We start from the raw sequence: 22389 nt of genomic DNA on the forward strand, positions 1-22389 counted from the left end.
ATCTTCCGCTCAGGGTCGGAACCCCTGATCAGACAAAGAAATACACATTTACCTTCCTCCGATTTTTCAGGGCAATTTCCCAATGGAGGATCCTGCATAACTCAGTCAGCACAGGAAACCTGAGAGGGAGCAGCAGAGAAAATCCACGCAGAAACCCTGCCCCATTTTAATGGCACCAGCTGCCTTATTCTGGTAAGTAAAGAGTCAAACGTCCCAAAACTTATTTGAAAAGCTATGGATTGTGGGTAAGGAAGTAGGGTGGATAAGCTAAGTGGGTAAAGAGGTAGAGTGGGTAATGAGGTCAGGTGTGTGAGGGGGTAGGGTGGGTAAGCGGGTAGTGTGGCAGCTGGGTAGGTTGGTAGGCAGGTATGGTGGTGAGATGGGGTCAGGTCAGGCTGGGGGGTATTCGAATGGGTCGGGTGGGAGTCGGACCGGGGGCTAGTTTGGGGGACAGTTGTGGGGTCACACTGGGGAACAAGTGGGTCATTAGGGATTCGGGGGAAATTGGGGGGTTCGAGGGGGAGTCGGATGGCAGTCGATAGTCAAGTTGGACTGGGGGGGAGTCGGTGGATTGGGGGAGTAGGCAGGGGCTCAAGGGTGGAGTCCGGGGGCTAGTCTCAGTGATTGGGGTGGGGGGATCAGTTGTATAGTTGCCCAAGTGTTAGATTAGGTTTTAATCTGTCTAACATTTCCTGGGTAACTATCCAGGTAAGTGAGTTGGAACAGTCCAAAGTCTCCAAGTCTAATTCAGAGTTGGAGACTTTTTTGGTGGAACCCGGGAAGTAGGGGAATTACCCATCAGAAGTTCAAACTTGCTGGGCAATTGTCAAGGAGTCATTGGCCTGAATTTTGCCCTTGTTGGGAGCGGGTGGGCACGGTCGGGGAGCCAACCGCTGCCCGTGATTGGCTCTGCACCACGATTTCACACGGGCAGGCCAATTAAGGCCCACCCTGCGTGGATCGCAAGCGGCAGCACTGAGCACTGCCTGTGCGGGCTGGGTGGGGGGGGAGGGAGAGCTGGGCCTTGTGCGCAGTTCATGCATGCGCGCAAAAGAGCGCTTCAATCTCCCTGAGGCACAGAGCTGCCTCAGGGAGATTGAAGCGCTCTTTAAAAAAATTTATAAATACAGTAAAAATTGAATGAAACATGTCCCCTCATGTCACATGAAATGGGACATGTTTTAATGTCAAAACAAAGATTTTATTTAATTAGTATTAGCTTTAGGAAACCTCATCCCGCTCGTGTATGAGGTTTCCTAAAATATGCAAAGGCCGCTTGGCCTTTTCGCCTGTCCACCAAACGTTAGGTTGGATGGGCAGCATAAATTTCAAGTTAATTAGGTCGTTAATGGCCTTAATAGGCCTTTCAATGATTGGCGGAAGCGCAGCCAACTGTCGCACGAGTGCGCGTTGATGTCGGGATGTATGCCCAATGTCATCGCGCGTCATATTACATTTCAGTGTGTCAGGTTTGCATCCATACACCGAAGGTAAAATTCTGGCCATTGTGTTGGGACTTCCGAAGAGTCCTGTAGCACATTTTGGGCATATGTCCGATCTCTGACTATCTGAAGACTGGAAGATCTGGGACACTATGTATTGTATGAAAAGAGGCTTGTCTTTTGTTACCCTTGGAGCATGTATTCCAAATAATTAATTCAGCAGCAAACTTTTGTGAGTTTAGACAGATAATGTTATTTATTCCCAAACACTTACCCCGAATTAACCAACGTCACACATTCGGGCTCATATTCACAAAGATTGGATACAGATAAAGATAGTACACTTTTACAGATTACAGTTAATTCAGTCTCTGATTTATTATTTCATGTCTCCTACATGGCTAGCCTGGGGAATTGCTAATGGATTTGATGATTTAAAGCTGCAGTGAGGGTCTTGCAAAGCAAAGGGTTCACAGCAGTTTGTGAGGTTTCTTGCAGTCGAATATCTAGGAAGTTGGTTCCCAAGTGAACTTTGAAACTGGAACAAAATAAAAACAGAATTACCTGGAAAAACTCAGCAAGTCTGGCAGCATCGGTGGAGAAGAAATCAGTCAACGTTTCGAGCCCTCATGGCCCTTCAGCAGAACTGAAGCATAGTTTCAACAAGGGAGAAATATAAATTGGTTTAAGGTGGGTGGGGGGGAAGAGACACATTGAGGGTGTGGTGTGAGCAGATAATCAAAAGATGTCAGAGACAAAAGGGTCAAAGAGGTGTTGAAGGTGGTGGTCTTTGTCTGAGAAAAGTGCTAATTAAGAATGCAAGACAGGATATTCAAAGTACAGCTCTAGTGGGGGTGGGGTGGAAAGACTAAAGGTTTTAGTTTTAGATTTAAAAATAATGGAAATAGGTGGGGAAAGAAGAATCTATATAAATTATTGAAAAAAAAGGCGGGTGGGAGGGGGAAAAGAAACGGGGTGGGGATGGGGGGAGGGGGAGTTTAAGATCTAAAGTTGTTGAATTCAATATTCAGCCCAGAAGGCTGTAAAGTGCCTAGTCGGAAGATGAGGTGCTGTTCCTCCAGTTTGCGTTGGGCTTCACTGGAACAATGCAGCAAGCCAAGGACAGACATGTGGGCAAGAGAACAGGGTGGAGTGTTAAAATGGCAAGCGACAGGGAGGTTTGGGTCTTTCTTGCGGACAGACCGTAGGTGTTCCGCAAAACGGTCGCCCAGTTTGCGTTTGGTCTCTCCACTGGAACTGGAGCTGGTTAAGTATTTTGGCTGCTTGGTGACTTGCAGCTAGTTTCAGAGTCTGGTTCTCAGACTGATGATTCTTAGAAGGTAAAAATGACACAGCCTTTTCTGCAGTTTCTTTCTCTTCAGTGTTTTTCTGCAGTTTCTTTCTCTTCAGTGTTTTTCTGCAGAATGCTCTGATCTCTCTGATTCTTTAGATAAAACTCATTATGTCAAGCCAGTTTCAATCATACGACATCATCCAACCAGCATGGTTTGGAAGTCCAAAGCCATCACTACACAATAAGAGTGAGATAATGGTCTTTCACGCTTAATTTGTGGATAATTGGTCTCATCAGCTTTCTTTTGTTAAATTGCAAACCTGGAGACATGGAGTCTAGGGAGTCCATTTACTCTACTTTTGAGTAAGCGTTGAACAATGGCAGGCGTGAATTTCACAGAGGGGTGTTGTCTGGATACATCCATCCAGAGGGTGGGCACCCACCTAGGGTGATTCAATTAGAACTTTCTGGAAGCTTGTGTTGAACAAGTAAATGTTACCTGACCCTTTGGCAACCATCTTAACGGTTCATCAGTGTCCATTTTAAATAAATAAAAGACAGTTCCAGAAGCTTCTATGCAAGCACAGTCCACGTTTAAAGTTATGAATAGGACATGCCTTTACAGGGCATGACATAAAGAATATACAAAAATATCTTGACCAATTAAGCAAATGGGCTAGGGAATGGAAAATGCGTGTTAATGTAGATATAAATGAGATAGCGCATATTGAAACATGAAACATGTACAGTGGACTGGGCACAATATTGACCATTCATCCCTGAGAGATGTAATTTAACATGGACTGATAGGATGACAATCCTTTTACTGTTTGAGTTTAAGTAGTCTTAACTCAGCTCCTACTGGCCATAGCCTTCTAATATAACAGTTTCTCTTTAAGGTCAGGAGATGGTTGGCATGAAAAATGGAGACATGTCATACCGGAGCAGTAGGGACTAAAGTACAATGCTGGGGTAGCATGGAGTTTTACTCTGTATCTGGCCATGTTATTCTTGACCTGAAAATGCTGGAAATATTCCATTTTGCAGCAATCACCTCTCTCACCTCGACAAAATTCTTAAGACATTGATAATGAGAAACATATACATGGTGAAAGGGTTCTATTATCAAAGGCGGAAAAGGCTTTGGGTGTGATTGACTGGAAACTTGCAGTGAATAAACAGTAATGTGAAGCTGTTAGATATAATTAAATACTAAATTACATCTCAGTGAATGGCTCTAGAGCTTTATAATTATTCTGACTTTGTATGGATTATTGGCAGGGCCACATTTGGAATAATGTATATAATATTGGGCCTCTGGTCTTCAAAGCAGCAGTGATGTTTTGTTGAAGGTTCAGAGAAAAGTGGCAAGGATAATTTTAGGATTTGGAGCACTAAATTATGAGTATACTTGTGAATAGCTGAACTGTTTCCACAAGGCAAAAACGATTGAGGGACAATGAACCAAGATCTTATAAGGCATAAACAATGGAGCTCTATTTTGGATACCTGACTTAAGACTGCAAGCACAGGGTCAGAAGACATAAAGGCTTAAAATTTGTTAGCATAAAAATTAGAGAAAATGGTCATGATATTTACAGGGAGGTAAGGGGGGGAGGGGGTGGTGGGGGAAAGTGTGTGGAGTGTGGTACACTCTTGTGGTCAAAAATAACAGCAGGACCGTAATACCATATCTTGTCACCATTTCCTGGTCACAGCCAGGTTAGAAGGCGAGCTGATTGTTGTATGGGTAGATCTGGGCTCCAGATGGCAGCTAGGATGCGTAGAGGAGAGAGGGAGGGAGGGTTCAAGGGAGGAGCTGAGAAAGTTGCATAGGGCAGAAGGGGAGAAAGGAAGAAGATTGCAGAGGGCTGGAGAGATCGGGAGAGGAGGAGAGAAGAATCAAGGACCTGGGGCGTAAGGTGGATGGAGATCACTGACCATAGAGGACATTGGAAGGGCATTAGCTCTTGAGGATGTGGCCAACAGCTGGAAGGTTTAACAAGTTTGCCTGGGGGAGGGGTAGCATTTCTGCTCCTCTTGGCCTACAAGCAGAGCTGGAAAAGCATTTATCCTTGCATCCTATTAGCCATGGGTTTTCCAATGCTCAGGAGACCCGCTCCAGCCAATTTTAAAGCTGGAACAGAGAAAATATTTGAGGCATGCATCATTAAAATATTTTAATATGGAACCCACCTCTTGGGAAAGGTTTGGCCATGTCCCAAGGCAGGTCTTTGGCAATTATTCACCAATCCAGAGCCAAGTGCTGTGATTTTTTTTGCTATGGGTAGGATGCAAAGGCAGGCTCCAAGTTTGCCTCAACTGGAATGAGTATCAAATGCTGTGTTGTTGGTATTAATCTAATCCACATGCTATCCATGTAGCCAACTGAGCTAACCAATTCCAACCCCCCCCCCACCCCCCACACACACAACACCCCACACCCACACCCCCCCAACCCCTTGTTTCCCCAATAAAAGAATTGATTTTGGAATAGACTACTGTGGAGTTGAAAAAAGACTACCTTACTGCTTTTTTAAATTTGAATTTGCAAACCTGCTCTCATCTGCATCTTAACTTAGATCTAGGTTTATATTATTCTGTTTCTTCTCAGGTCAAAAACAGAAAACTTTTTAAGGTGAGCCTCTCTTAGCTAAAATAGAACATCAAAGTTATCACATCCATGAAAGAAAAATAATTTACATTCATATAGGGTCTTTCATATCCTCAGGTCTTCTTTAAATGTTTTCCAATCAATGAATTACTTTGTAAATCCTGTTACTGTTATAGATGTCTGCCGTGGATCAGTGGTAGCACTCCTGCTTTAGTGTCAGCACTTTGTGTATACAAGCCCCATTCCAGAGCCATGGGGTTTTAATCTAATTGAAAGGAGTTTTGTTGGAGGCGCTAAAATAAGCTGTTATACCAGGTCCACAGCTGCCTTCTCAGTGGATGTAAAATATCCTATGACACTATTTGAAGAGATGCCTTGATCAACATTTATCTCACAATTAACACTACTAAAAACAGGCAGAATTGTATGTTCTCCATGTGGCAATTCTGGGGGGGTGCGGGGGAAGGAGCATTTAATCAGACAGGAGGGTGGCTGGTGGGAACCCCCTCACTGCCCCAATTAAGTCCAGAATGGGCAGACCCATGGATAACCTTCCCACCCCACTGCCAGTTGAGGCCATTATGTGTGTAATCAGTGCCCACTTAGGGGGCCTCACCCCCACCGCCACTGGTATTCACTCAGCAGCAGGCAGGGAGCTTGCCATGTGGGAAGCCTGAAAGGCAAACCCTGTCAGGGTTGCTTGTGGGTTCTCACCAGGGGTGGGGGTGGTGGGGGCAGTGGGAAGGATGGCGGTGGGGGTCCCTTGTTCAAAGGCACTCAGTGCCCTCAGTGCTCTCCAGCCGGTGGACGAGATCTTCATTGCCTCCATTAATTACCACCCAACTTTATAACACCTTTCTGGTGTGTTTCTCCACATTGTTCCCGTGACTACACTTATAACTACTTCATTAGCTGTGAGGCACCTTATACAGATATATAAGATTGTTCCGGGAGTGGAAAGAGCAAACTTGGAAATTAAGTAGCACAAGGGGCAGAGGTTCAGAATACTAAAGGTAATTTTATCACTGATATTAGGAAATTCTCCTTTAAACAAAACATGACTAACTTATGAAATTAACCTCCAGGTAGTTAAATTTAAAGTGATAGGTCATGGCAGGAGAGCTCAAAGCCATGGCATGCTCCTCATGCTCCATGTAAGAAGCCTGGAACGCTTCCCGTGCCCGGGACCAGCATGTGTGCAGGAAGTGTGTCCAGCTGTAGCTCCTGGAAGCTCAGGTTTGAGAGCTGAAATGGTGGCTGGGGACACTGTGGAGCATCCGTGAGTCTGAAAGCATCATGGATAGCACGTTTAGAGAGGTGCTCACACCGCAGATGAAGGGACTTGAGGAAGGAAGCGAATGGGTGACCACCAGGCAGTCCAAGAGAAACGGGCAGGTAGTTCAAGAGTCCCCTGGGGTCCCGTTCGCAAATCGGTATTCCATTTTGGAGACTGATGAGGGCGCTAGTTCCCCCAGGGAGTGCAGACAGAGCCAAGCTTCTGGCACCACAAGCAGCCTGTCTGTACAGGTGGGGAGGAAGAGCAATAATAATAGGGGATTCTATAGTCAGGGGAACAGATAGGCACTACTGTGGCCATCAACGTGACTCCAGGATGGTGTGTTGCCTCCCTGGTGCCAGAGTCCGGGATGTCACTGAACGGCTGCAGGGCATCCTGAAGGAGGAGGGTGATAAGGCAGAGGTCATGGTACATGTTGGTACCAATGACATAGGTAGAAAGAGGAATGGGTCTTGCATCAAGAATGCAGGGAGTTAGGCAGTAGACGAAAAGGCAAGACCTATCGGGTTGTAATCTCAGGATTACTGCCAGTGCCACGTGCTAGCGAGCTCAGAAATAGGAGAATAGTGCAGATGAATACGTGGTTTAAGAGTTGGTGCAGGAGGGAGGGTTTTAGATTCCTGGATCACTGGGACCGTTTCTGGGGAAGGTGGGACCTGTACAAGCGGGACGGTCTACATCTGAACCAGAGCGGGACTAATATCCTTGCGAGCGGGTTTGCTAGTGCTGTTGGGAGGAGTTTAAACCAATTCAGCAGGGGGAGGGGACACAGAATGTTAGCAGAATAGGGACACATCATAATACAGTAAAACAATCAAATCATAGGGAGTACAGCTGCATTATGTTTCAAGGGAGTAAGGCAAGGCTGGATGGCCTCTACTTTAATGCCAGGAGTATTACAGGTAAAATGGATGAGTTAAGGGTGAGGATTAACACGTGGAATTGTGATATAGTAGTCATCACTGAGACGTGGTTGAAGGAGGGGCAGGATTGGCAGCTCAACATTCCAGTATATAGAATCTACAGTGGAGACAGGGGAGGGGGTAAAAGAGGAGGAGGCATTGCATTATTAGTTAAGGAGTCAGTTACTGCAGTAAGGAGAGATGATATCTTGGAGGGGGCATCGAATGAAGTTTTGTGGGTAGAGTTTAAGAATAAAAAAGGGGCAGCCAAATTATTAGGTGTTTATTATAAACCCCCGGATAGTCAGCAAGAAATTGAGGAGCAAGTATGTGCACAATTTGCGGAGGTGTGTAAAAACAATAACAATAGGGTAATTATATTAGGTGATTTCAACATTCCCTATATTAATTGGGATAGACATAGGACAGAATCTTATGGCTGGCATGCGGGTGGCGGAGTCTGCACACCAGCGCTTAAAATGTCGCGTCCTGACGTCAGTGCGCGGCATCGCGATATTTCGGTCGGTGGGCACGCTAAGCAGCGGGACGCACGCCCACCATTAATTAGAGGCCTTGTTAAGGCCATTAACTCTCGAATCGACCAGGATTTTGAGGGGCCCGTGTGAACTTCGGGTCGGCGCACGGGCCCAACGGGCAGGCGGGTAAGCGATTTTTTCACAAACCTCATCCAGCGGCGGGATGAGGTTCGATATCGGGTTTAAAAACTTTTAATAAAGTGTTTGTGTTCTTCATTAGCATGTCCCATCTCATGTGACATTTTCACATGAGGGGCACATGTTAACGATTTTTAACTTTTTCTATTTTTAGAGTTACACTGGTATTCAGCGATCTCCCTGAGGCAGCACACTAACCTCAGGGAGATGTGCACTCATTCGTGCGCATGGGTGAAAGAACGCACTCTCACAGTTGGGGAATCCACCCCGCCCCCAGCCTGCAGAGGAAGCGCATAGCGCTTTCCGGCGGGTGGCCCGCCCACTTAAAATGGCAGTGGTGTCCGTTTTGGTGGCGGCGATCGGCTACCCGCCCGCCGCCAAGTCAGTCGGGCCCGCCCACCCATCATGGGCAAAATTCTACCCATAGTGTTAAGAGCTTGGATGGAGTGGATTTCTTGAAATGTGTACCGGAGAACTTTTTAGGTCAATATGTCGAGGGTCCAACAAGGGACAGCGCAGTGGTGGACCTAATTCTGGGGAATGAAGCCGGACGGGTGGCTGAGGTAGTGGTGGGGGAGCATTTTAGTGATAGCGACCACAACATGATACAATTTAAGATTGTTATGGTCAAAGAAATAGACAAGTTGCAAAAAAATGTTTTGGATTCGGGGAGAGCGGATTTTAGTAAAATAAGGCAGGATCTGGCCAAGGTAGGCGGGAACAGGTACTTGTGGGGAAATCTACAGAGGAACAGTGGGGGGTGTTCAAAAAGGAAATGGGGAGGGTACAGGCTCAACATGTTCCCTCTAGGGTGATAGGAAGGAGTAACAAGCCCAGAGAACCATGGATGGCCAGAGATATTCAGGGTACGATGAGAAGGAAAAGAGAGGCTTTTAGCAGGTACAAGGGGAGCAGCTCAGTGGAGGCATTAGTGGAGCACAGAAAGTGCAGGGTGGAGCTTAAGAAAGCAATTCGGAGAGCAAAGAGGGGATATGAGAAAGCTCTGGCTGGTAAAAGTAGGTAAAATCCCAAGATATTCTATAAGTATGTCAATGGGAAGAGGATAACCAGGGAAAGAGTAGGGCCCATTAGGGACCAAGGGGGCAATCTATGGGTGGAACCAGAGGACATCGGTAAAATGTTGAACGAATACTTCGCATCCGTCTTCACCCAAGAGAATGAGGATGAAGGCATGGAACTCGGGGAGAGAGACTGTGAGGTTCTTGAGGAAATTGATATAGGGAGTGACAAGATATTGGAGGTGTTGGCAGGCTTAAAAGTGGACAAATCTCCAGGTCAGGATGATTTGTGTCCTTGACTGAGGGAGGCAAGGGAGGAGATCGCAGGGGCTCTGACCCAAATTTTTAATTCCTCTCTGGCCATGGGGGAGATGCCAGAGGGCTGGAGAATAGCTAATGTGGTTCCTCTATTTAAGAAGAATTGTAGAGAGAAGCCAGGGAACTACAGACCAGTGAATCTCACGTCAGTGGTAGGGAAACTATTGGAGAAAATTCTGAAGGAGAGAATCTATCTCCACTTGGAGAGGCAAGGTTTGATCAGGGATAGTCAGCATAGCTTTGTCAGAGGGAGTTCATGCCTAACAAATTTGATTGAATTTTTTGAGGAGGTGACCAGGTGTGTAGATGAGGGTAGTGTAGTTGATGTAGTTTATTTGGATTTCAGCAAAGCCTTTGACAAGGTCCCACATGGGAGACTTATAAAGAAGGCAAATGCACATGGGATACAGGGTAATTTTTTAAGGTGGATTCAAAATTGGCTTAGTTGTAGGAGACAAAGGGTGATGACAGAAGGATGCTTTAGTGACTGGAAGCCAGTGTCCAGTGGCGTACCACAGGGATCTGTGCTGGGTCCCCTATTATTTGTCATTTATATAAATGACATAGATGACTATGTGTGGGGTAGGATTAATAAGTTTGCGGATGACACAAAGATTGCCAGGGTGGTTAACAGTGAGGTTGAGTGTCCTGGGCTACAGGAAGATATAGATGGGATGGTCAAATGGGCAGATAAGTGGCAGATGGAATTTAACCCTGAAAAGTGTGAGGTGATACATTTTGGAAGGAGTAATTTGACAAGGAAGTATTCAATGAACGGCATGACACTAGGAAGTTCTGAGAATCAAAGGGACCTTGGCATGTGTGTCCATAGATATCTGAAGGCAGAGTGGCATGTTAGTGGGGTGGTGAAAAAGGCATATGAGACACTTGCCTTCATAAATCGAGGCATAGATTACAAAAGTAGGGAGATCATGTTGGAGTTGTACAGATCCTTGGTGAGGCCACAGCTGGAGTACTGTGTGCAGTTCTGGTCACCACATTATAGGAAGGATGTGATTGCACTGGAGGGGGTGCAGAGGAGATTCACCAGGATGTTGCCTGGGATGAAACATTTAAGTTATGAAGAGAGGTTGGATAGACTTGGGTTGTTTTCGTTGGAGCAGAGAAGACTGAGGGGCGACCTGATCGAGGTGTACAAGATTATGAGGGGCATGGACAGGGTGGATAAGGAGCAGCTGTTCCCTAGTTGAAGGGTCAGTCACGAGGGGACATAAGTTCAAGGTGAGGGGCAGGAGGTTTAGGGGGGATGTGAGGAAAAACTTTTTTACCCAGAGGGTGGTGACGGTCTGGAATGCGGTCTGGAATGCCTGGGAGGGTGGTGTAGGCGGGTTGCCTCACATCCTTTAAAAAGTGCCTGGATGAGCACTTGGCACGTAATAACATTCAAGGCTATGGGCCAAGTGCTGGTAAATGGGATTAGGTAGGTAGGTCAGGTGTTTCTCACATGTCGGTGCGGACTCGATGGGCCGAAGGGCCTCTTCTGCACTGTGATTCTGTGATAGTGTTGGAGGCTTAAATCCTGGAATCATTTAAGAAACAATTGAATACAATAGTGGAGAGGGAACTTCAGAGAGTATTTCTGGATGGATGAATTATGATGCTTTTTCATGTGTAATTATCTCATCATCTTGTGTAACAAGCACTAAATAAATTGCAGTTGTTTTGTATAACAGCTCATCTCCCACTTTGTTGCTCATGGTTTGTGTGGGGCCTGGAACACATCACAATGTTTTGTTGGTAATCTGAATTGTTCTTTTGAAGCCATTGGTCTACTGCTTCCTGTGGTGAGTGGTCCAGATAGACCTTGGGACAATTGCAGTCCAATTATTAACACTGAATCCCCAATCCAATCTCAAACCTCCCAATTCTAATTCTATCAACACCGGTAGATACATAATCCTAGAATGTGAGACCAGAAAACATATTTCCTAAATTAATGTTATTCCTTAATGTAGTTGAAATTCCAGTTTCATAAGGAAAAGCATAATTCAATATATTAATGGTAATTTTATTCTCTTAACCTTGATGTATACACCAATTGGTTGCCACTCTCAAAGGAAACAATTTCTCCTATAATGCAATTATCATTTATATTTCATATCCCTACATAAGATCATTGTAATTTTTTCATGAGTTACAGAATTAATAAACACACAAAGAGAAAAAAATCTCTTGATGATTAATATATTAAAAATAGCAGTTGATGCTGGGTTAATTGCAGTTTGAAACCACAGCCATTTTAACTCCCATTGAACATATATCATTGCTCCCAATGCAGATTCCTCTACATTGGAGAGACCAAACACAGACTGGGTGACCGCTTTGCAGAACACCTTCGGTCTGTCCACAAGCATTACCCAGACCTCCCTGTCGCTTGCCATTTCAACATTCCACCCTGCTCTCATGCCCACATGTCCGTCCTTGGCTTGCTGCATTGTTCCAGTGAAGCTCAACGCAAACTGGAGGAACAGCACCTCATCTTCCGACTAGGCACTTTACAGCCTTCCGGACTGAATATTGAGTTCAACAATTTTAGATCATGAACTCTCTCCTCCATCCCCAACCCCTTTCTGATCCCCTCCTTTTTTTCCAACAATTTATATAGATTTTTCTTTTCCCACCTATTTCCATTATTTTTAAATGTATTTCCATTCATTGTTTTATCTCTACCTTTTAGCCTTTATTGATTCCTTCACCCCACCCCCACTAGGGCTATCTGTACCTTGCTTGTCCTGCTTTCTACCCTTAATTAGCACATTCCTTAGATAATATCACCACCTCCAACGCCTCTTTGCCCTTTTGTCTGTGTCATCTTTTGGTTATCTCCACCTATCACTGGCCCTCTATCCAGCTCTACTTGTCCCACCCCCCCTTAAACCAGCTTATATTTCACCTCTCTTCTATTTTTACTTAGTTCTGTTGAAAGGTCATTCAGACTCGAAACGTTAACCATGTTCCTCTCCGCAGATGCTGCCAGGCCTGCTGAGTTTTTCCAGGTATTATTGTTTTTGTTTTGGATTTCCAGCATCTGCAGTTTTTTGCTTTTATCTTAGTGTTTAATTGACTGCCACTTCTCTTCAAGGAATGCCCACCTTGAAGAAGTTTTGCTCTTCTCTCCATCAGGATTTTTGTATCTCTCTTTTGCTTTGTTCACCTTCATTGCTTTCCATTTCTCTCCTGGTGTTTGACAAGGTGTTTACTAAAACCCGCTTTCACGGCCATATTTCCTTCCTCAGTGACCGTCTCCGTCTCCGACTTACCCCATGTGGATTTCAACTGAAGTTCCATCCCTCATGTTTCGAACCCACCCAGGATTACAGGTATCTCTGGGACATACAACGCTCCTTGGACTGCTGTTCTCGTCGCATTCTGAGATCCACACGCAGTGCCATGCGCCGCCATATGAACACACTCGACCTCTCTCTCCAGCAGCACCGCCGCACCCTTTTTCAAAGCTGCGGGTGCCCCCAGTTTCATTTTATTCTTCGTCTCATCCGACGCCTCAGCAAGAAACTTTGTCTCTTTCTTTCAGGTGCAAAGAAACGCAAGCTCCAACAACTCATTGACACCAACACCCATCCAGGACCCTCCACCCCTGCCTGTCCCTCTGTCCCCATCCCGTCTTCCAATCCCAGCCTCGGCCGTGTATTCACCATACCCCCTGACCTTCCCCTCTCCGACGCTGAACGTTCAGTGCTCAGCAAAGGATTTAGTTTTATACCCTTATGCCCTCATCTCAATGAATTTCGGGCTCGGCACGATGCTGAACTCTTCTTCCACCGCCTTCGTCTCCGTGCTCACTTCTTTGGGCAGGAGTCCTCTCCCCATTCAACGGATCCTTTTACCCACCTCCAATATTCTCCCTCCACCTGGACCCCTCCCTCTGGATTCTTACCTTCTCCTGATCTTTTCATTGAGAATTGTCGGCGTGAAATTAGTCGTCTCAATTTTTCTGCTTCTCTCACCCACTCTAACCTGTCTCTCTCTGAACTTGCTGCACTCCGTTCTCTCAGGTCCAACCCTGACATTGTCATCAAACCCGCTGACAAGGTGGTGCTGTTACTGTCTGGCGCACTGACCTCTACCTCGCAGAGGCTGAGCGTCAACTAGCAGACACTTTCTCCTACCTCCCCCTGGACCATGACCCCACCACTGAACATCAAGCCATTGTTTCCAGGACTGTTACTGACCTCATCTCCTCTGGAGAACTTCGTTCCACAGCTTCCAACCTGATAGTATCCCAACCTCGGACGGCCCGTTTCTACCTCCTACCCAAAATCCACAAATAGGACTGTCCCGGCGGACCGATTGTGTCAGCCTGTTCCTGCCCCACGGAACTCATTTCTTGCTATCTTGACTCCATTCTCTCTCCCCTTGTCCAGTCTCTTCCCACCTACATCCTTGATTCCCCTGACATCCTACATCATATCAACAATTTCCAGTTCCCCGGCCCCAACCGCCTCCTCTTCACCATGGACGTCCAATCCCTCCACACCTCCATCCCCCACTGGGATGGTCTGATGGCTCTCCGCTTCTTCCTCGAACAGAGGCCCGAATAATCCCCATCCACCACTACTCTCCTCCGTCTGGCTGAACTTGTTCTCACACTGAACAATTTCTTCTTAAACTCGTCTCATTTCTTCCAAATAAAAGGTGTGGCTTTGGGTACCCGCATGGACCCCAGCTATGCCTGTCTCTTTATGGGGTATGTGGAACATTGCTTGTTCCAGTCCTACTCCAGCCCCCTCCCAGAATGCTTTCTCTGGTACATCGATGATTACTTCGGTGCTGCTTCGTGCTCTCGTCTGGGCCTGGAAAAATTTATTAATTTTGCTTCCAATTTCCACCCCTCCATCATTTTCACATGGTCCATCTCTGACACTTCCCTTCCCTTCCTTGACTTCTCTGTCTCAATTTCTGGTGATAGACTGTCCACCAATATCCATTACAAGCCTACCGACTCCCACAGCTACCTCGACTACAGCTCCTCACACCCCGCTTCCTGTAAGGACTCCATCCCATTCTCTCAGTTCATTCGCCTCCGTTGCATCTGTTCTGATGATGCCACTTTCAAAAACAGTTCCTCTGACATGTCTTCCTTCTTCCTTAACCGAGGTTTTCCACCCACGGTGGTTGACAGGGCCCTCAACCATGTCCGGCCCATCTCCCGCGCATCCGCCCTCACACCTTTCTCTCCCTCCCAGAAACATGATAGGGTCCCCCTTGTCCTCACTTATCACCCCACCAGCCTCCGCATTCAAAGGATCATCCTCCGCCATTTCCGCCAACTCCAGCATGACGCCACCACCAAACACATCTTCCCTTCACCCCCACTGGCAGAATTCCGCAGGGATCGTTCCCTCCGGGATACCCTGGTCCACTCCTCCATCACCCCCTACACCTCAACCCCCTCCCACGGCACCTTCCCATGCAACCGCAGAAGGTGCAACACCTGCCCCTTTACTTCCCCTCTCCTCACTGTCCAAAGAACAGGGACTCCTTTCAAGTGAAGCAGCATTTCACCTGCACTTCCCTCAATTTAGTCTACTGCATTCGTTGCTCCCAATGTGGTCTCCTCTACATTGGAGAGACCAAACGCAGACTGGGTAACCACTTTGCAGAACACCTTCGGTCTGTCCACAAGCATTCCGTAGACCTCCCTGTTGCTTGCCATTTCAACACTCCACCCTGCTCTCATGCCCACATGTCCGTCCTTGACTTGCTGCATTGTTCCAGTGAAGCTCAACTCAAACTGGAGGAACAGCACCTCATCTTCCGACTAGGCACTTTACAGCCTTCCGGACTGAATATTGAGTTCAACAATTTTAGATCATGAGCTCTCTCCTCCATCCCCACCCCTTTTCCGATCCCCTCCTTTTTTTCCCAATAATTTATGTAGATTTTTCTTTTCCCACCTATTTCCATTATTTTTAAATGTATTTCCATCCATTGTTTTATCTCTGCCTTTTAGCCTTTTTTTGATTCCTTCACCCCACCCCACCCCACTAGGGCTATCTGTACCTTGCTTGTCCTGCTTTCTACCCTTAATTAGCACATTCCTTAGATAATATCACCACCTCCAACATCTCTTTGTCCTTTTGTCTGTGACATCTTTTGGTTATCTCCATCTATCACTGGCCCTCTTTCCAGCTCTACTTGTTCTCCCCCACCCCCACCTTAAACCAGCTTATATTTCATCTCTCTTCTATTTTTCCTTAGTTCTGTTGAAGGGTCATTCGGACTCGAAACGTTAACCATGTTCCTCTCCGCCGATGCTGCCAGACTTGCTGAGTTTTTCCAGGTATTTTTGTTTTTGTTTTGGATTTCCAGCATCCGCAGTTTTTTGCTTTTATTTTGAACATATATATGGACAGAGTTAATTTATATTTGACCAAATAAATGCTTAAAGATACACTTTGGTAAATTTCTTTTTATTAGTGCTGCTAAAGATGAACACAAGGTTTTCAAGTTGAAGATTAAGAACTAAAGATTGCAATCAAATGGTTCAATATAATAATTCAATATAATAGAGAATGTTTACTGGAATGAAGAATTATAGGTAACCAGTGGGCAGTTTCACAATGTTATAGTATGAGTTATAGATTTTACTCAGCTATTTCACCACGCAAAGTCTGCAGAATTGGGCATTAAAAAAAATTGAATTTCTTTATTGTATAACTGTCATGTCAGATCTGCCGTGAGTTTACTCAAGACATTTAACATCCGCCAGTGTTACTCTGTAAATCTTGCTGACTACACTGTGTTTTACATGGCCTGGGGCAAGAAATGTTCAATATTTAATCACACACACAAGCATAAATATCACACAATGAATTACACTCCAGAAGCCCTGTTATTTAGTTGGATTGTTAGAAGTCAATGCTTTAATGAATTAGATAATTCTGCAACGAAAAAAAGCAACAAATTAATATTTCCATAAATACCAAATATTTCCCAACATTTTTAAAATTTATTCATTCACAGGATGCAGGCATCACTGGCAAGGCTAGCATTTATTGCCAACCCCTGATCGCCCTTGTGATAGCCATCTTGAACTACTGCCAGTCGTCGGATATATGCACAGTGTTGTTAGGTCGGGGTTCCAGGATTTTGACCCTGCAGAGCTGAAGAAACAGTGATGTATTTCCATGTCAGGATGTTGTGCGACTTGGAGAGGAACTTGAAGGTGATGGTTTTCCTAGGTGCTTGCTGCCCCTCTAGGTGGTAGGAGGCATGGACAGATTATACTGTCACAGATAATTTAACAAATTGCTGCAGTGCAATTTGTAGATTGTGTACACTGCTGCCGATAGAGGGAGTAAATATGGTGGATAGGGTGGCAATCAAGTTGGCTGTTTTGGCCTGAATGGTGTCAAGCTTCTTGAGTGTTGTTGGAGCTGCGCTCATCCAGGCAACCATTCCATTGCACTCCTGGCTTATGCCTTGTAGGTGGTGGAAAGATTTTGGGCAGCCGGGAGGTGAGTCCCAGCTGCAGAATCCCCAACCTCTGACCTGTTATTGTTGCCATGGTATCTAGGTGGCTGGTTCAGTTAAGTTCCTGGTCAATGCTGATTCACCAGAATGTTGAGGTGTCAGCTGTGGCTCAGTTCATAGCACCCTCGCCTTTGAATCAGAGGGTTGTGGGTTCATGTCCCACTCCCGGAAACCAAGAACTGTGATTGTACTCGAAAGAGTTGCAATCTGTGACTGTTGATAACTCGAAAGAGTTTCACCAGAATGTTGACGCTGGGGGATATTATAATGATGATATCGTTAAATGTCAATGGGTGGTGATTAGATTTTCTCTGATTTGTCTGACGTGTTTGTGGTGTGAATGTTACTTGTCAACCCAAGCCTGGAAGTTGTCTAGTACTTGCTACATGCAGACATGTTTCAGTGCCTGAGGAATTATAAATGAACACTGTGCAATCATCAGCAAACATCCCCACTTCTGACCTTATGATGTAGAGAAGATTGATTAAGCAGCTGAAGATGGTTGGACCTAGCATACAGCCTGGAGGAACTCCTGCAGCAATTTCTTGGGGCTTTGATTGGCCTCCAACAATCCAGACCATCTACCTTTGTGCTAGGTTTAATTCCAGTTGGTGCAGAGTTTTTCCTGATTCTCATCGACTTCAATTTTACTGGAGATCCATTGTGCCACACAAAGTCAAATGCTGCCTTGATGTGAAAGGCAGTCACTCTCACCTGTGGCATCCAGCTCTTTAGTCATTTTGCAAAACCAAAGCTATAATGAGGTCTGGAGTAAAGTGGTCCTGCCGGAACTCAACCTGAGCATCAGTGAGCAGGTTATTATTGAATAAGTGGCACTTAATCGCACTTTGCTGATGATTGAGGGTTGTCTGACGGAATGGTAATTGGCCGGATTTGATTTGTGTTGTGTTTGTGGACAGGGCATACCTGAGCAATTTTTCATTTTGTCAAATTAATGCCAGTGTTTCTAGAGGCACAGCTTGTTCTTGAGCACAATCTTTATCACTACCACTGAATGCCGTCAGCCCATATAGCCTTTGCTCAATCTACTGCACTCAACCGCTTCTTGTTACAATAGAGTTAATTAAATACTGTAGTAAATAATAGAAAACAACATCTTGCATATATATAGCACCTGTAAAACAACAGGACAAGGCATAGCGGCATAAGACTGCATGAAGCTTAAATCAGAGGAATAGTTTGGAGATATGACCTACCACTGGAGGAGGCTACAAATAAAGGGAGATGAAAGACCCTCAAGGAAATTAAATACAAGGATGAGAAATTTAAATTTGAATAGCCAATGCATGTCAGCAAGGAGAGGGATGCTGGATAAGTGACATAATGAAGGGTATGACAGGGGCGGTGGAGTATTGCATAAGCTGAGGTTTACCGAAGGTGAAGGATTGGAAACCAATCCACAAACCATCCATTGGAGTATTCAGTTTGGAGTTGACAACAGCATAGTTGAGAGTTTCAATAGCGGATAGGCTGAGCTACGGTAGGAAGTGGGTGATATTATGGCAGTGGATGTCTTTGTAACAATGAGAATTTTTTTTTATATTTACATAGCTGGGATGTGGCCAAGGTGCAAAGTTCATCATCCATATCTAGTTGCCCATTCTATTTGTTTGCTATAACTCAGTAGTTTGCTAGACCAGTTTAGAGAACAGTTAAGAGTGAATCATGTTGTTTTGGGACTGGGTAAGAATAGATTTGCTTCCCTAAAATACATCAGCGAACAAATTGCATTTTTTGAATAATCCGACCGCATTTACTGAACCCAGTTTTCTTTATTTCCAAATTTTAAAAAACACAATTGAAATTGCAAACAGTCATGGTGGCATTTGAATTCGTGATTGCTGGATTACTAGTCCAGAAAAACAATGACTACAATATCATAACATCTGGGGTTAGAAACTCTGCTCAGATAAGATGTCAAGGTTGCAACTAGTGTGAGTCAGCCAAAGGCAACAGCTGGAGTGAGGGATAAAGTTGGTAGTTAGGGTATCTAGTTCATGATGGGGCAGATCATGGTACCACTGTTTATTGTTACAATCCCACTACAGACCGATAACTTTAAACAAGAGATTTGAATTCCCAGTGACCAATTTAAAGGAATTGCACACAAGATTTCAAGATTCAAGACTTTTACCATAACAAACAAGCAGCATCAACTAAATATTACTTAGTAGGCACCTAGTACTCCTAAACTACAGAAAAGATATTCACCCTTTAACTTTTTAACATGACCAAAAACCCCATGCCAGAGTTATACTCCACTGCCCACTCTCCTCAGAAACTCCCAGTTTCCAACAATTCGCTTTTCCCTGTTTTGCCAAGTCATAACATTGAGTGACTGTCAAAAGGCACTTCTATGTTTCCAGGGAAATCCTGATCTAAAAACCAGCAGTGAGGCCCATTCCGGCCTCTCCCACGCCGCCACCCCATAATCTGCAGATGATGTTGTCAAGTGGCAGCATTAAGAGGAGTGGGCCAATAGTGGATTTCCAAGGTGATGGTGTATGGGTGAAAAGAGAAGGTATTGATAAGAGATCATCTGAAAACAATCAGCTGGGTAAAAGTAAAATCAAGCACAAGCAGTTCTACCAAACTGAACAATGGAGACATGTAGGAAATGGATGGTTTGTGTTGAGAAAAGGCTTCAGAGAGATTGAGGAGGATGAGGAGAGAAAATGATTCATAGTTACACCAAGGAATATTTATCATGACTTTGCTCAGGGCTGTTATACCACTGTGAAGGGGTGGAAACTTTCTTGGAGGGATCCAACCAGGACATTGCTGGAGAGATACTCCACAACATAGCTATTATATCCGGAAACAATTCTGATCCAGGATTATATCATTAGATGGATATATGGACTAGCTATGACAAAGTATGGATTGCTTTATGTGATTACATTCTGCAAAGTTTTCTTTCGAAACAGTATAAAAGTCAAGACAATGCAATTTGATTTTATTTACTCTCAACATGGCTCAAAAAAAGGGGAAATTGCTACCAAAATATGTTCCAATGTTCTATAAAAGTTAGCATGACCAGGAAAGAATTAAGATTGGTGAAGGAAGGTAACAGGGTTATTCCCAAAAGTGAAATCGTACTGCAGAATAAATGAAGAGAATGAGCTCCAAGTGGACAGACACTTTCAGAAAGTAAAGTTTTAATTTATCTATCTACCCAGAAATACTATTCGAACATATACAAATAACTTGGCATCTCTCTGACACTTGGGATCCAAATGGAATTTAAGCATTAAACATGCTAGTGGCCTAGTCTCGGGTTTGGTTATCTAATTTTCTTATGTTAGTTAATTGCAAAAATATAACAGCTGTAAATCTGCAACAGATGAGAAATTGCATGACAGTATTACTTAGAATATGGTAGGAGTTGCTAAATAGCAGCTGGAATATTAAGATAGTTGGAAGAAATGAAATTTCCATAAATTTATAGCAATACACAAGATCAAAAAGCTTTAAATTTCAACGGTGTTGGATCTAACATTCACAAAGTAAATGTTGCCTGTGAACCTCAGGCATATAATGTAATTATAATTTCCCTCAGGTGGAATTTCTCATTTATTCTTATCAACCAGGTTGAATACAACCTGGCTTTGAAAGGCAGTTAAGAAAAAGTACATTCAAGCCACATTCCTTTATCCTAGCTACAAGGTGAATTAGTGTTCAAATTCCAGACCAAGAACACTTCTGATCTAAGGAAGGATTTTCATCCAAAATTAAGTATCTGCAATTTGAAAAGAACAATAAAAACACCTTTTCAGCTCACAGGATAAATATGAATACCTCTCCAGTCTCAGGTGCTCGAGACCAAGTCATTTCTGGAGTTTGGATTTTTCTTTCGCTTTTGTATATTTGTCTAGGCCAGCATTTATTGCCCTTGTTCAGAGGGCATTTAAGAGTTAACCATGTTGCTGTGGCTGTGGAGCCACTTGTAGGCCAGACCAGGTAAGGACAGCAGATTTCCTAAATTTTTGTGACAATCAGCAATGGCTTCATGGTCATCATCAGACTTTTAACTTGAGATTTTTATTGAATTCAAATTTCACCATCTGCCATGGTGGGATTTGAACCTTGGTCCCCAGAGCATTACCCTGGATCTCTGGAGTACTAGCCTAGTGACACTACCACTATGCCACTGCCTCCCTCATTATAGAAAGACGTTAGAATACCTAACCACAAGCGTGTGAACCGGAAAACGCCATAGATATAAATACTTAGCTGAAGCATAAAGCAGTGATAAAACATTATAAAGCAGTAATAAAAATTGTTTTACTTATCCAAAAACGGTGTCTTCCATGTTTTGCTGCCAAAGTACTGTATTAAAATGATGCTGAGAGTTGCTTGGGTCTACTCCCAACTTTCAGACAACTAGTGTTTCTGAACAATAGATTTCTTCATTGGGTGGGTTACAATGTATAAATAATACTGGGTCTTTAAAAAAAGATTTCAATACACAATTTAGTTGATGTGCTGATACTGCCCATTGAATCTCCCAGAACATATCAAAATATGATTTGAATAACTAAATATCGCTGACATTCTCTGAAAGTCCTGTTTTCATAAAACCATGCTTGTCAAAATCTTTGTTTACAAAAACATGAACTATATCATGTATTTTGTGGGATGATTGTAATAAAATTGGCCCAAAATGATTTGTTAAGTGCTTATTCTGAATACAATAGCAAGACTCCATAGGTATCCTATTTGCTGAGGATTTTTTTATATTTACATTCTCAAAGTTAAGGATATCAATGTAGGAAGTGGATTACTACTTTCCCACTCTTGGGCATGTGGTGTCAGTAACAAGCATTCCCAAGTTGGCTGAAGCAGGACAGATGTAATGCTCCCTCTATTCTGGATCAATAATAGGCCTTAACCCTTGTAATTGAGATTGCCAATTTGTGCTAAATTGTAAGCCATTTTATACAGTAGGCCTACACTCATTGGTAATTGGATTAAAATGATTAATTCTGCATTGCAGTTTGACAATCAGCCAAGAGGAAGAAACTTTCTGGCTTAGATTCAAAATTAGATTCCAGACATAAAAGGTGACATACATATGCTATCCAAGGTACATTGTTTGGGATTCACAAGGATATTAATTTCACATTTACTCAGAAAATGACGAGGATATTATGTAAACTATGCTAGCTAAATAAAAGTTCTTCAATCACCGAAATTAGATGGACAAGACCCTACTGCACAAAGGAGAATAATCTCAGATTCCTTGAATACTTTTTTAAAATTCTCTGCAAGAAAAGGCTTCCACAAGGAAAGA

Source organism: Cetorhinus maximus, chromosome 12 (assembly GCF_964194155.1).
Source record: "Cetorhinus maximus chromosome 12, sCetMax3.hap1.1, whole genome shotgun sequence".
NCBI classification, from domain to species: Eukaryota; Metazoa; Chordata; class Chondrichthyes; order Lamniformes; family Cetorhinidae; genus Cetorhinus; species Cetorhinus maximus.